Raw genomic sequence first — 11,391 nt, forward strand, 5'->3', positions numbered from 1 at the left:
AATTATATATTTTTTAATTTTTTTTAATGATTAAGGATGTTAAAAAATTCCTTAAAAGAAAATAAAAAAAATAACAAAAAGTTGAAATACACCTAAGTAGTAAATAGGTAGTAGATGGGTAATAATCCTATCACTATCCAAATATTTATATCTGAATAATGATAGGGTTACAATCCACTTACTACTTATCTACTAATATCTTTATATTTGATTTTTTTTTAATTTTTTATTTTACTTAATGATTAAAAAAGTAAATATTAGTAAAATTATATATTTTTTTAATTTTTTCTTAATAATTAAGGTTGTTAAAAAAATATTTAAATAAAAATAATAAAAAAATAAAAAAACTTGAAATGAATTAGAGTAATAAATGGGTAGTAATAGGGTAGTAAGCCTATCACCACCCTTTATATCTACCTTAGTTATACGAGTCCACCTGGGAGCAGGATGTGGTGTAAATAAAGATTTTACACCACCCAGTCATCGCTTGACACGTATGAGTTTTATGAAATGTAAACTAGAATTGGTTGTAGATGAAAAAATGAGGATTTCTCCCCACCGGCGTTTTTCACTCCCCTCCCCCTCACCTGTGTTCCTCTTTCAACTCTCTCTCTCTCTCTCCTCCAAATCGAAGGTCTAATTTTCAATCTTGATTCTCGTCCTCCTTCTCTCTCGCTCTCATCAGGCCGAATTGAAGAACCACGCCCTTCAATAGATATCCGTTGGTTTTAAGGGAGTTAGCACAAGGAAAAATATAGTTGCAAGCACAATTGTGCACTAATTTGTACACCAATATGATTTGATTGGTCAAAAAGTAAATTTTATTGAAAACAGTGTTAATTTAAATTTTAAGTATGAATAAATTAGTATTGGTACACAGATTAGTGCGCAACTGTGCTTGTATATAGCAAAACTCAATAATTTAGTGTATTTTGAAATTAAAATTAATTTACAATACATTATGAAATTAATTTTACAACGAGCAAACAAAAAGCACAAGATTTTGAGGTGGGCTTAGGTGAAATCAACAACCACTTACAGAGATTTTGAGGTGAGCAAACAAAAAACACAAGATTTTATCAAGTATTAAACCACTTACAATGAGATTAGGTGAAATCAACGACCAAAAGGAGAGAGAATGAAGCTTAAGGGATTACTTATTCACAAGATGTGAGAGAGAGAGAGAATGTTGAGGTGGGTTGGAGATGAGAGAGAGAAAAGGAAACCCTTCAGTGGAAGACAACGAAAGGGTGTGGAAGGGAACTGAGGGATTTGAGAGGAGAGTAATATTCTACAAACGCACCCATCATAAATCATATAAACGTCTTACATGTTCTATTTTCGTTAGAGGGTATAAATTAGGGGTGTCAATATATTATATGATTCGTTAACCTAATACGAACACGACATGATAATAGTGGGTTAAGACTTAATTTTAACGGGTTCGGATCAACACAGGTTGTGTGACGCCCCCAAATCTCACGTACGGACACATGAAAATCGATACGTCGGGATGATGACAACACGGGTCACCACCCTATCGCCAAGTGCCAAATGTGTATACATGTAACAAATGTACAATAAAAACACGCAGCGGATAATAAAAGTCTTATAACTAAGTACTATAATTTTTTTGTTTGATACAAATCCGATTGAAACATACATAATAAAATATTACAAGCCTCAGATATTGTTTCAAACCACATTACAAGCCATAAAATTGATAGAGATAATTTTAAACACCAAAGACTTCAAGTCAAAACTCTGGCGGAGCCGCCTCCTCGGGCTCAGCCTCCTCCTCTTTTTCCACATCTGCATCAAAATCTATGGTACCAAAATGGTGCCACATGTAAGTAAAGATCCAAACGCCACAGGATAAAAACATATTAAACTCAACAATATGCATGAAAGAATGCCAAATGCACATATCCCATAAATCCACATTTTTTCCACACACGCCAAAATCTCATTTTGGCCCAAAACATATCATTTAAACAAATCATTGCCAATATCCCAGATAATAGCCCAAATCAAGAAAATCACCATTATTCCAGAAAATGGATCACAAAACCTCAAACATAACCTCGTCATTTTCCCATAAAATGGCTCATATCCAATATCCAAAACTCGTTCCAATTTATTGCATGCACCATTATCTCCCCTATGGATCATCCCCACACTCCGGCTCCTGTGCCACACCACAGGTAACGACTACGCATGTGACACCTAAACGAGCGATGCCCAGTCTCGCACCCAGCGCATACCTGGACCAGGCCATCCTCTAGTCCCCGCCAGCATAGAAACCACGGAGTCGACACGACAACGTTACCGTATCGTGCGATCCGGTCGTCACCCAGCGACAACCCAGAGGATGTCACTCAGTATTATCCACTCCCGAGTGACTAGAGGAGCTCCACCAAGATAATACCTCATCCCGGCTTGGGGTTGTGATACTCACGCACCCGAAAACCCATTTACACAAATAAAACTAATTTTTCTCAATTTAATAAATGCACATGAATGCATCATGCAATGCACACCTTAAGACACAATTCATCCAAGAAATAACAAAATCAACAATAACAAACAACTCCGTCCTCAATCCATCCGACCCTCGACTCCTCGGACCGGAATTAACCAACTAGTCAATGAATTTATTGTAAAAGCAATAATATATTTAAATCTAAAATAGAGTTTGAAAAATACTTATAGTGCTTTAAAGGTAAATTTCTGGAAGATCAAACACTAACTTTAACTTCCAAATTAGCTTGAAAATAAATTACTAAAAATACAATTTTTTTGGGACTAAAATGGGTTTCGAAAACAAAGGAGTTTAAAGGTGGAATTTTCAGATTTAAATGATAGATTTTTCTAAAACAAAACTTGAAAATGATGATTGGAAATATAGATACACGGCAAGGGAAGACAATGGCCAAGAACACATGCACGGCTTGCTCAAAATCAGGGCACGAAAATAAGTCTTTCAAACACAACTAGGACTTGAAATTACTAGAGGAAAAAGAGGGAAAAACGAGCAAGAAATTGAAGCCAAAAACAGAGTATAATTTTGGTACAAATCAGATCATATTTTCGGCACAAAACAGAGCATTAATGGACCCGAAAATCACAATGATTAACCCACAATCTTGCACCCGAAAAACCTAAGAAAAAGAAAGAAACTAAGCATGGAAGTGTGGCTAAAAACAGAGCATTGGCTCACGGATTCACTTGAACAAAAATGGAGGAAGGATTTCGACTCAAAGGTTGAAGAAGATGCAGAAAATTTCCTAGGGAAGAAGAAGATCAACCGGCCCAACAAGAGGGGAAGAAAATAAGATAAAACCGAAAGAAATGAAGAGAAGAAGGAAGGAGAAGCAGCAACAGCTGGACGGAAATGAAGAGGAAGAAAAAGAAGGAGGTGGACGGCACTGGAGGAGAAGGAAAAGAAGAAGAAGAAGAAGAAGAAGAAACCCTAAGGCACTAAAACGACGCCGTTTTGGGTAAGTTGAGGAGCTGGGCTTGTGGGTCACGAGCTGGGCTGGGTAATGGCTGGTAGGCTTGAAAACCGACATTTTCGGTTCGGTAAAGGGCCGAACCGACGCCGACCGACCAGACTGTCCCACCCGACTTTGCCGACCGAGAACCGACCGTTCAAGGGGCTTGAACTGGCCGGAACCGATTCCGGTCGGTTCACGGTCGGTTTAGCGGTTTGGGCCGGTTTTGGGCCACTCTTTTGGGCCTCTTTTAGGCCCATTTCAGAAGGCTTTTTTTGCTCATTTTGGGCTTTTTCTACTCAATGTAGTGAATTTATTAGTCAATATTCACAATATTTTAAATTTTTATTCTTGTATTTTTAAAATTCATTAGTAGTTTAAAACAATAAAACTAATATTGTTTTAGAAACTAATAATAGTAACTAGTAAGTTATAATTACTAAATAATACTTTAAAATCTAATAAGTTAGTTAATAACTAACTACTAAGTAATCAATAAAAGTATCCACTAAATGAGTAGATGTTTAATACAAATACAAACCAACACAAATGGTTTTAAGCAATAAACAAGCAACTAACACAAATTAAACATTAAAATCTTGGATCCTTAATTCTTCATTCCATATTCAAAAAGTCTTCAATCTTTAATAGTTGTGACGCCTGATTGTGCTCCCATTTCTATATAAATATGAAAAAAAAAATTAAGATTAAAGTTAAACATCAAATTTTAGTAAATTTGGATAATCAATAAATAAATGAAATTAAATTATAAAAATAAATTAATATTGAATGAATACATTACCAGATTCTACTACAAAGCTCTCCACATTATCCATGGCCTCTCGAAGTTCAATTGGCGCCGACGGATGTCGTAACCAATTCTGAGTACAAATAAGTGCCTCAACTGTTTTCGGAGCCAATGAACTCCGAAACTGATCAAGTACACGCCCTCCTGTACTAAATGCTGACTCTGAAGCAACAGTGGAAACAGGCATGGCTAACAAATCTCGTGCAATCCTTGCAAGTATAGGATAATTAACCTCATTCTGTCTCCACCAGATCAACAAATCAAAAGATGAACTGAGTGCCTCACAGCCATCTGATAAATATCGGTCCACCTCTGTTTTAGCAGCAGTTGATTCAATCTCGTTATCTGGCTCATACCAATCCATATACAATTGTGACTCTTCTTCACTTTCTATTGAGGGTATAGATGTCGAAATGGGCACATGTTCTCGGCTACTCGAAGTAGAACCAAATGTAGCATTGTACTCATCGTATAAGTCGAATAGTAACTGTCTCACACTAGACACCAAATGTAATACTCGAGTCTCATCATAAATTTTTCTCAAGTTGCGGGTGAGAAGGCCTAACTTATTTCGAGGATCAAGCACAACGGCAACCAACAACAACAAGTTCAGCTTATCCAATAAACCCCAATACTTATCATATTTCGTTCTCATGCTTACGGTCATGTTCATCAAACAACTATTAGAACTCTGACTGAGCCTAACCAATTCTTTTTGGAGCATGCAAATCTCCACAAAACTTGTATTTGCCGTGACATGAAGAGACCCAGAAAAGCGACAAATGGCATCATAGAACATCTTCAAAAATTTCACAAAAACCCGCACTGTCTCCCACTCATCAGCTCTAGGAGGCCCTATGTGTCCCTCATTAAAGTAAGATAGAAAATTATAATCCTCACTCTCCATCCGCCTAAAAGCCTTTTCAAATTTCTCAGCCGCATCCAACATCATGTAAGTTGAATTCCATCGGGTTTGCACATCAAGACACAACAATTTTTTGCAATCAATTTTTTCTTTTTCTGCACACTTCTTAAACTTGTCTAATCTAGCAGGAGAGGATCGCACATATCTAACTGCATTTCTAACCATTGTGATGGCGTCATTACACTCCTTCAAACCCTCATTCACGACAAGATTTAAAATATGAGCACAACATCTCAAGTGCATATACTTCCCACCCAACACATTCCCCGTCAAAAAATGCTTCAAGTAAGAAATTGCAGTATCATTTGAGCTAGCATTATCAACAGTGACAGTAAATATCTTATCAATACCCCAATCAAGGAGGCATGATTCAATATATTTTCCAATTGTATCCCCTCGATGATTAGGGATTAAACAAAAATTTATGATTTTTTTCTTCAACTTCCAATCATTATCAATGAAATGGGCAGTTAGGCACATATAATTCAAATTTTGTATCGATGTCCATGTATCAGTAGTCAATGAAACTCTCATCTCCCCGTCTTTAAACAACTTTCTAAGCTTGGCCTTTTCAGATGTAAACAATTTCATACAGTCTCTTGCAACTGTAACACGGCATGACACTTTAAATCTTGGTTTAAGTAACCAAACCAACTTCTTAAATCCTTGTCCTTCAACAATTCTAAATGGCAATTCATCAATAATTACCATTTCCGCAATGGCCAACCTCACTGCATCTTCACTATATTTGTGGGCTACAAGATTTCTTACCACGCTACTATCACTCTCTCCAACTTCCTCACCCGCCAATATTTGTTGATATCTATCTAGAGGCCCGCGTTTATGAGGATTTCTTGGACATGCAGATAAGTGGTTTTGCATAGTTGAAGTCCCATTCCTCTTTGAGTGGCAAGCATAAATCTTGCCACAATAGTTACACTTAGCCTTCGGATCATCTACGGGACAACCCTCAACTCTCGTAAAATGATCCCAAACAACTGACGGGTCCTTCCCCTTCCGTTTCCTAGGAAGTGGACAAGTACTACTAGGGGTACTTGAAGGTTTTGGTGTTTGGATCTCTCCCAAATTAACGGTTTGTTCATCATTATCAAGATCAATTGCAGTTGATGAGGAATCCATCTAACATATGAAACATTAATTTCAAAATTAATTAAGAAACATAGTTGATATAGTAAAATATATGGTGATAAAATATTAAAAATAACAATAACTTTTTTTTTTTTTTTATAAGTATAAAAATAACAACCACTAATAATTTGCACTAGACATGTTAGTTTCAATAGTTTCAAACTTTCAATAGGTTATTTGTCCCTTTGGTATTGTTTCGGTGTTTCCAGCTATGCCTATTTCTGCAATTATTCTTTTGCATAAACCAATGGTGACTCAAGCTTAAGAATGGTCCCGTCGAGACTACGATGAACAAGATAAATAGGCCAAGTCTTTCATTGCAGTCGCGAAATATAAAATGGCAGCACAATATCTATATGACTATGAGAGAAACGCAAGCATCTAGCTAAGGTCAGCAATAGCAAGATCCTATCCAAAAAAAAAAAAGAAATTTGGTAAAAACTAAAAGTGGTTTTACTTACACTGAATCACCGATAGAGGAAGGGGCGTCGCGCTGTCGAGCAGAGGCTGGGAAATCGAGAGAGGCCAGACGCAGGGGGCTGAGCAGTGACCGGGAGACGGCCAGACGCAGGAGAAGTGATCGCCGAAGGGGGGTTTCTGTTTTCAGAAACTGTAGCGGCCAGACGGAAATGGAAAGGCCGAAGGGGGAAGGGGGGGTATTTTACCCTAATACCAAACGGCGCCGTTTGGCTTAAGCCAAATGGTGCCGTTTATATTTAAACTGAATAAGTTAATACGTCAGAGAACGACGCCGTTTCAATTATTAAAGTGAAACGGCGTCGTTTTATATGTATAAAAAGAAAAATATATATAGTTTAGCGGTCGGTCGGTTTAGCGGTTTATTTATCCCTGAACCGCACGCCGAACCGACCGATGTCGATTCATGAGAAATTCTCTCGACCGCCAACCGGTTCTTGGGCGGTTACGGCCGGTTCCAGCGTCCTGAGGTCGGTTCCGGTCGGTCTGGGGCGGTTTATCGGTTTTCTGTACATCCCTAATGGCTGGGTTTGGGTCCAAAAATACAGGAAAAAGAGAAATAAAAGAGTCCAACCCAAAATACAAAGAACCAAGAAATAAAAAGGTACAATAAAAATAATTAAAAACTAAGTAAAAACACTACAACTCAATATTATTTAAGTAAAATATTTAAAACCCAATAATAGAATATATAAAGCATAAAGTAATTTAAATGTGAAATAGTAACTAATAACAAGAAAGCACATTAAAATAATTTACACAACTTAAAATCAAAACGATAATTAATATTAAAAAAGCTCCACAAAATAAATATTACAACTAAATAAATCTAATTAAAATACAATAATTTAAAATAAAAGAACTAATATTTTAATTAAATTAAAATACTCATTTAGTGAAAATATACATAAAAACGGGATGTCACAGGTTGACCCGTTAAGATACAATTGCTTAACGGGTCAACCCGTTATGACATGTTATAACCCGTTATAATATGTTAATAAAGTTAAAATTATAATTATACCCTTATACATAAAAGTAAAATTGTTAGAATTTCAATTTCGATATTTTTATTGTTTAGATTGTAATATTGGACTTGTAGTTGACTTTATAATTTTTATAAATATTGCGATTTTAAAATTTATATAAAATTATACTAAATTTAATTAAGTCAAACTTGTTAATTTCGAACATATTCAACTCATTTACATAAACAGTTTAAAACGGGTCGTATTGTATCGTATTAACCTATTTTATAATATTCACTAATGGACCAAAACAGGTTGACACACACGATTTGTTATGTTAATGAGTCGTGTTAGGGTTTGAAATTTTGACACAATAAGTTTAACGAGTCAGGTTAGGGTTGAGCTATATAATATAATATACATGTTTTAATACGATACGAATACGACCCCCTTGACATGATTTGACACCCTTAGTATAAACTTCTAATTTACGCCTTTAGCGATTTGAAACTTTTCCCTACTTACAAGTAGCTATATGAACAGTAATTTCGCTCGCTAATATTTTTCCAATTATGTCCCTCATTTGGTCTTAAAATTTTCATTTTCTCCTTGTTTCTGACCCTGTTGCTTTTTGTTTTGTTCTTTGACTCTCTGTAGGTTGTAGCTCACCGATGACAGCTCTTTTCTCTATCGTTGTTCTCATACGATTCTATTGTAAGGTGATGGGACTTGAGGTTTTGAGAGAGAAGATACATCTAGGGTTTTGATTGGGGCAGAGGAGATTTCTGCTTAGTTTTGGTGCTCCCAGTGCTGGGACTTGAGCTTTGGCTTTCACCAAGGCTCCATTTTTTTTTTTTACAAAAATTTCTTGGCCATGCTTGGACTCTGTTTGGCTGCCGGGAAGGGTGACAAAAGAAAAAAATAAAGTTGGACTTTGAGTTTCTATGGTGTTATGTTGTTAATAACATGAATAGTTTTAGCTTGGCGTGAGGAAATGTTTGGTTCTCTTTTATTGAGTGTTTTTTAATTGTTGTAAGTAGTTAATGATTCGGGAGTTTAAAAGTTCTGTTCTCTTGTGTTCTTATTTTACTTTTCATTAGTCCTTTGATATTACTGTTATAGTAGTTTGTAAAACACAAGACCTTTTTTCCCCTTCTAATGGTTTAGAGGTTTTTGAATTAGTGATCCTTAGAATGAGTGTGTATTGGTTTTGATAGAGAAAGTAGTAGATTCTTGTATTCAATGGAAGAAAGAGATTGGGAAATTTCATTTCGTAGATAGTTAATTGGTCACTTTCAGTGTCTTTACCACTCGTGGTTCATATATCTGTCCATTCCTATGCATCTCTTGTTCAAAGACAAAAGTATCATGAAGGTAAAATTTCATATCTTGTTTGTTGGAGTTGAATCTGTTATAACCCGGGAGTTAGACAAAAAGTGCTTTGTGTGTATGTTGTAGGCTGATAGTAAAGGCTTTAAGAGAAGCATTTTCCCTGGACGACCCTCTCCACTGGTTTGTTTAAGCTTTAGAGGTGACACTTTGAAGAGGGTGGCCATTGTTTGATTTCAGTTTCTTGCATGCCTACCCTAGTTGGTTTTCATCCGTCAAAAGCAGCAGCTCTGACTGTTGTAAAGAGCTATATTGTGTGATTAGTATATCCTTTGAGTTCATTTCATAACGAAAAAGATATAATTAGTATGAATTGCCTTTTTTCTCTTTGGTGTAAGCATATCTTTGATCTCAAAATGACAATCCGCAAGCACATTGCAACTCCCATGTTCATATCTGTGTAGACTGTATCATGGCACACATGGGTACATCTAACCAGTACATAATAATCTATGGATTATTGTAGACTGTATAATGCCACTTTCTTTTTCTTCTTCTTTTTTTCTTTTTTCTTTTTTGTTCAATTTCTTTTATTTTCTTGAGCAAGGTGTGGCACATGAAAGGATCATGGTCTGCATGATGTATATCCAATGGCCTGAGATTTACGAAGCTTCCCCCAAAGTTGCTAAGAACGGGGCCATTTAACCTTTTCTCATCCTATAAAACACTACTCTCCTCACATTTTCCTCCCCCCTTCAACTCGAACTAAATCAACTTCAACTCCCCCCACATAAAAGCTTCATTAATTAACATGATTTGGTTTTAGAACCAATATTATAATGCTCTAAGAGTTCTCTTGAGATGAGTTAAATTATCTCTTATGGTCACTCAATTTTTGTATTAGTTGAGTTAGTGGCATTCTTTATTGATTTTACTCACCATAATAGATTTCGGTGATGAGTGTTTTTTTTTTTTTTTTTCCTTTTTAGGTTGGAAACAATTTGAATTGGCATAATGCATTATTTGGAGAGACATTTTTTATGCTTCCATTTGTTGTTTTGGGTTTTGTGATTAAGCATTTACAATTAAAAGGTACTTGTTTTGGAATGCATCATTTTTTCATACTAGGTTTTGATTGTTCCATCCACACTCATCACAATTGGGTAGTTTTACTTACCAAAAAGGGAAAAGGTTCTTAGGGTTTGGATACTTCTAGCCCGTGTTAACATTTTTTCTACATTGGAACAATAATTTCTTTTGAAGCAATTCCTAAATGCATATGTCCAGCTATGTAAAGATTCTATTTATTAAACCTTACGTCATTCTCTAAACTAGCTTATATTTTTCTATAGTTCTATGTGCCTACTTTCTAGATAGTAATTTTTTTCTTAAAAAATATAGAAGCATTATCAAGATGAGAAGATGAGAATCATGTATGCTAGCAGATTTGTTTAGGAAGACACATTGCCTATTCCATTTAATTATTTAATAGAGAGTTAGTTTGCCAGTTGTTTGTGTATAATGACACTGTTTTCCTGCCCTAACACAAAACAACAATAACCATATTGACACCCTAAATTCATTTCATTCTGGACCATTTACCATCTCTAAAATATTAACACAAGTTTCAAAAAAGTAATGGATCATCCACCTTGGTGTAGAGGTAGATCAACTTCGATAACAACACCACAAGAGATTTAACGTCCTGTCCATCACCCCCTTGAATGAAACACCAACATAAACTCAAAATATCCATTCCCACCAAACTGCACATCCTTCTATTTTCATAATTTAGTGAAAAATGGGCATGACGGTTTACTTATTCATTGAACTTGCATGAATTTAAGATCTGTTTTTAACTTTGTACCTGTTTCACTTGGTACTTTATGAACACATTCTAGTTACTTTGTATCTTTACTTTCTCATTCTATCTAATTTGCTCAATTTATGCATCCACATATTTCTCACCCCCTTAATGAATTTGAATGGATGCCTACCAATATCAAGATTTATCTTTCTGTCCATTACATGTAATGATCATATTTCCCAATCTATTTTCTGCTATAATTTGCTTTTACAAGAAAGTTTTATATTTAGGAAATTTGATCATTATATAAAAAGAAAAAGAAAAAGAAAAAGGAATCTCAAAATTTTACTAGAGATTTTGCGACCCCTCTCTTCTTTTCCTTTTTCTTTATTTTTTTAAAAAATAATTCCTACTTTTTTTAGCTTGCTATATTG

The sequence above is a fragment of the Carya illinoinensis genome, chromosome 13 (assembly GCF_018687715.1).
Source record: "Carya illinoinensis cultivar Pawnee chromosome 13, C.illinoinensisPawnee_v1, whole genome shotgun sequence".
Lineage (NCBI taxonomy): Eukaryota > Viridiplantae > Streptophyta > Magnoliopsida > Fagales > Juglandaceae > Carya > Carya illinoinensis.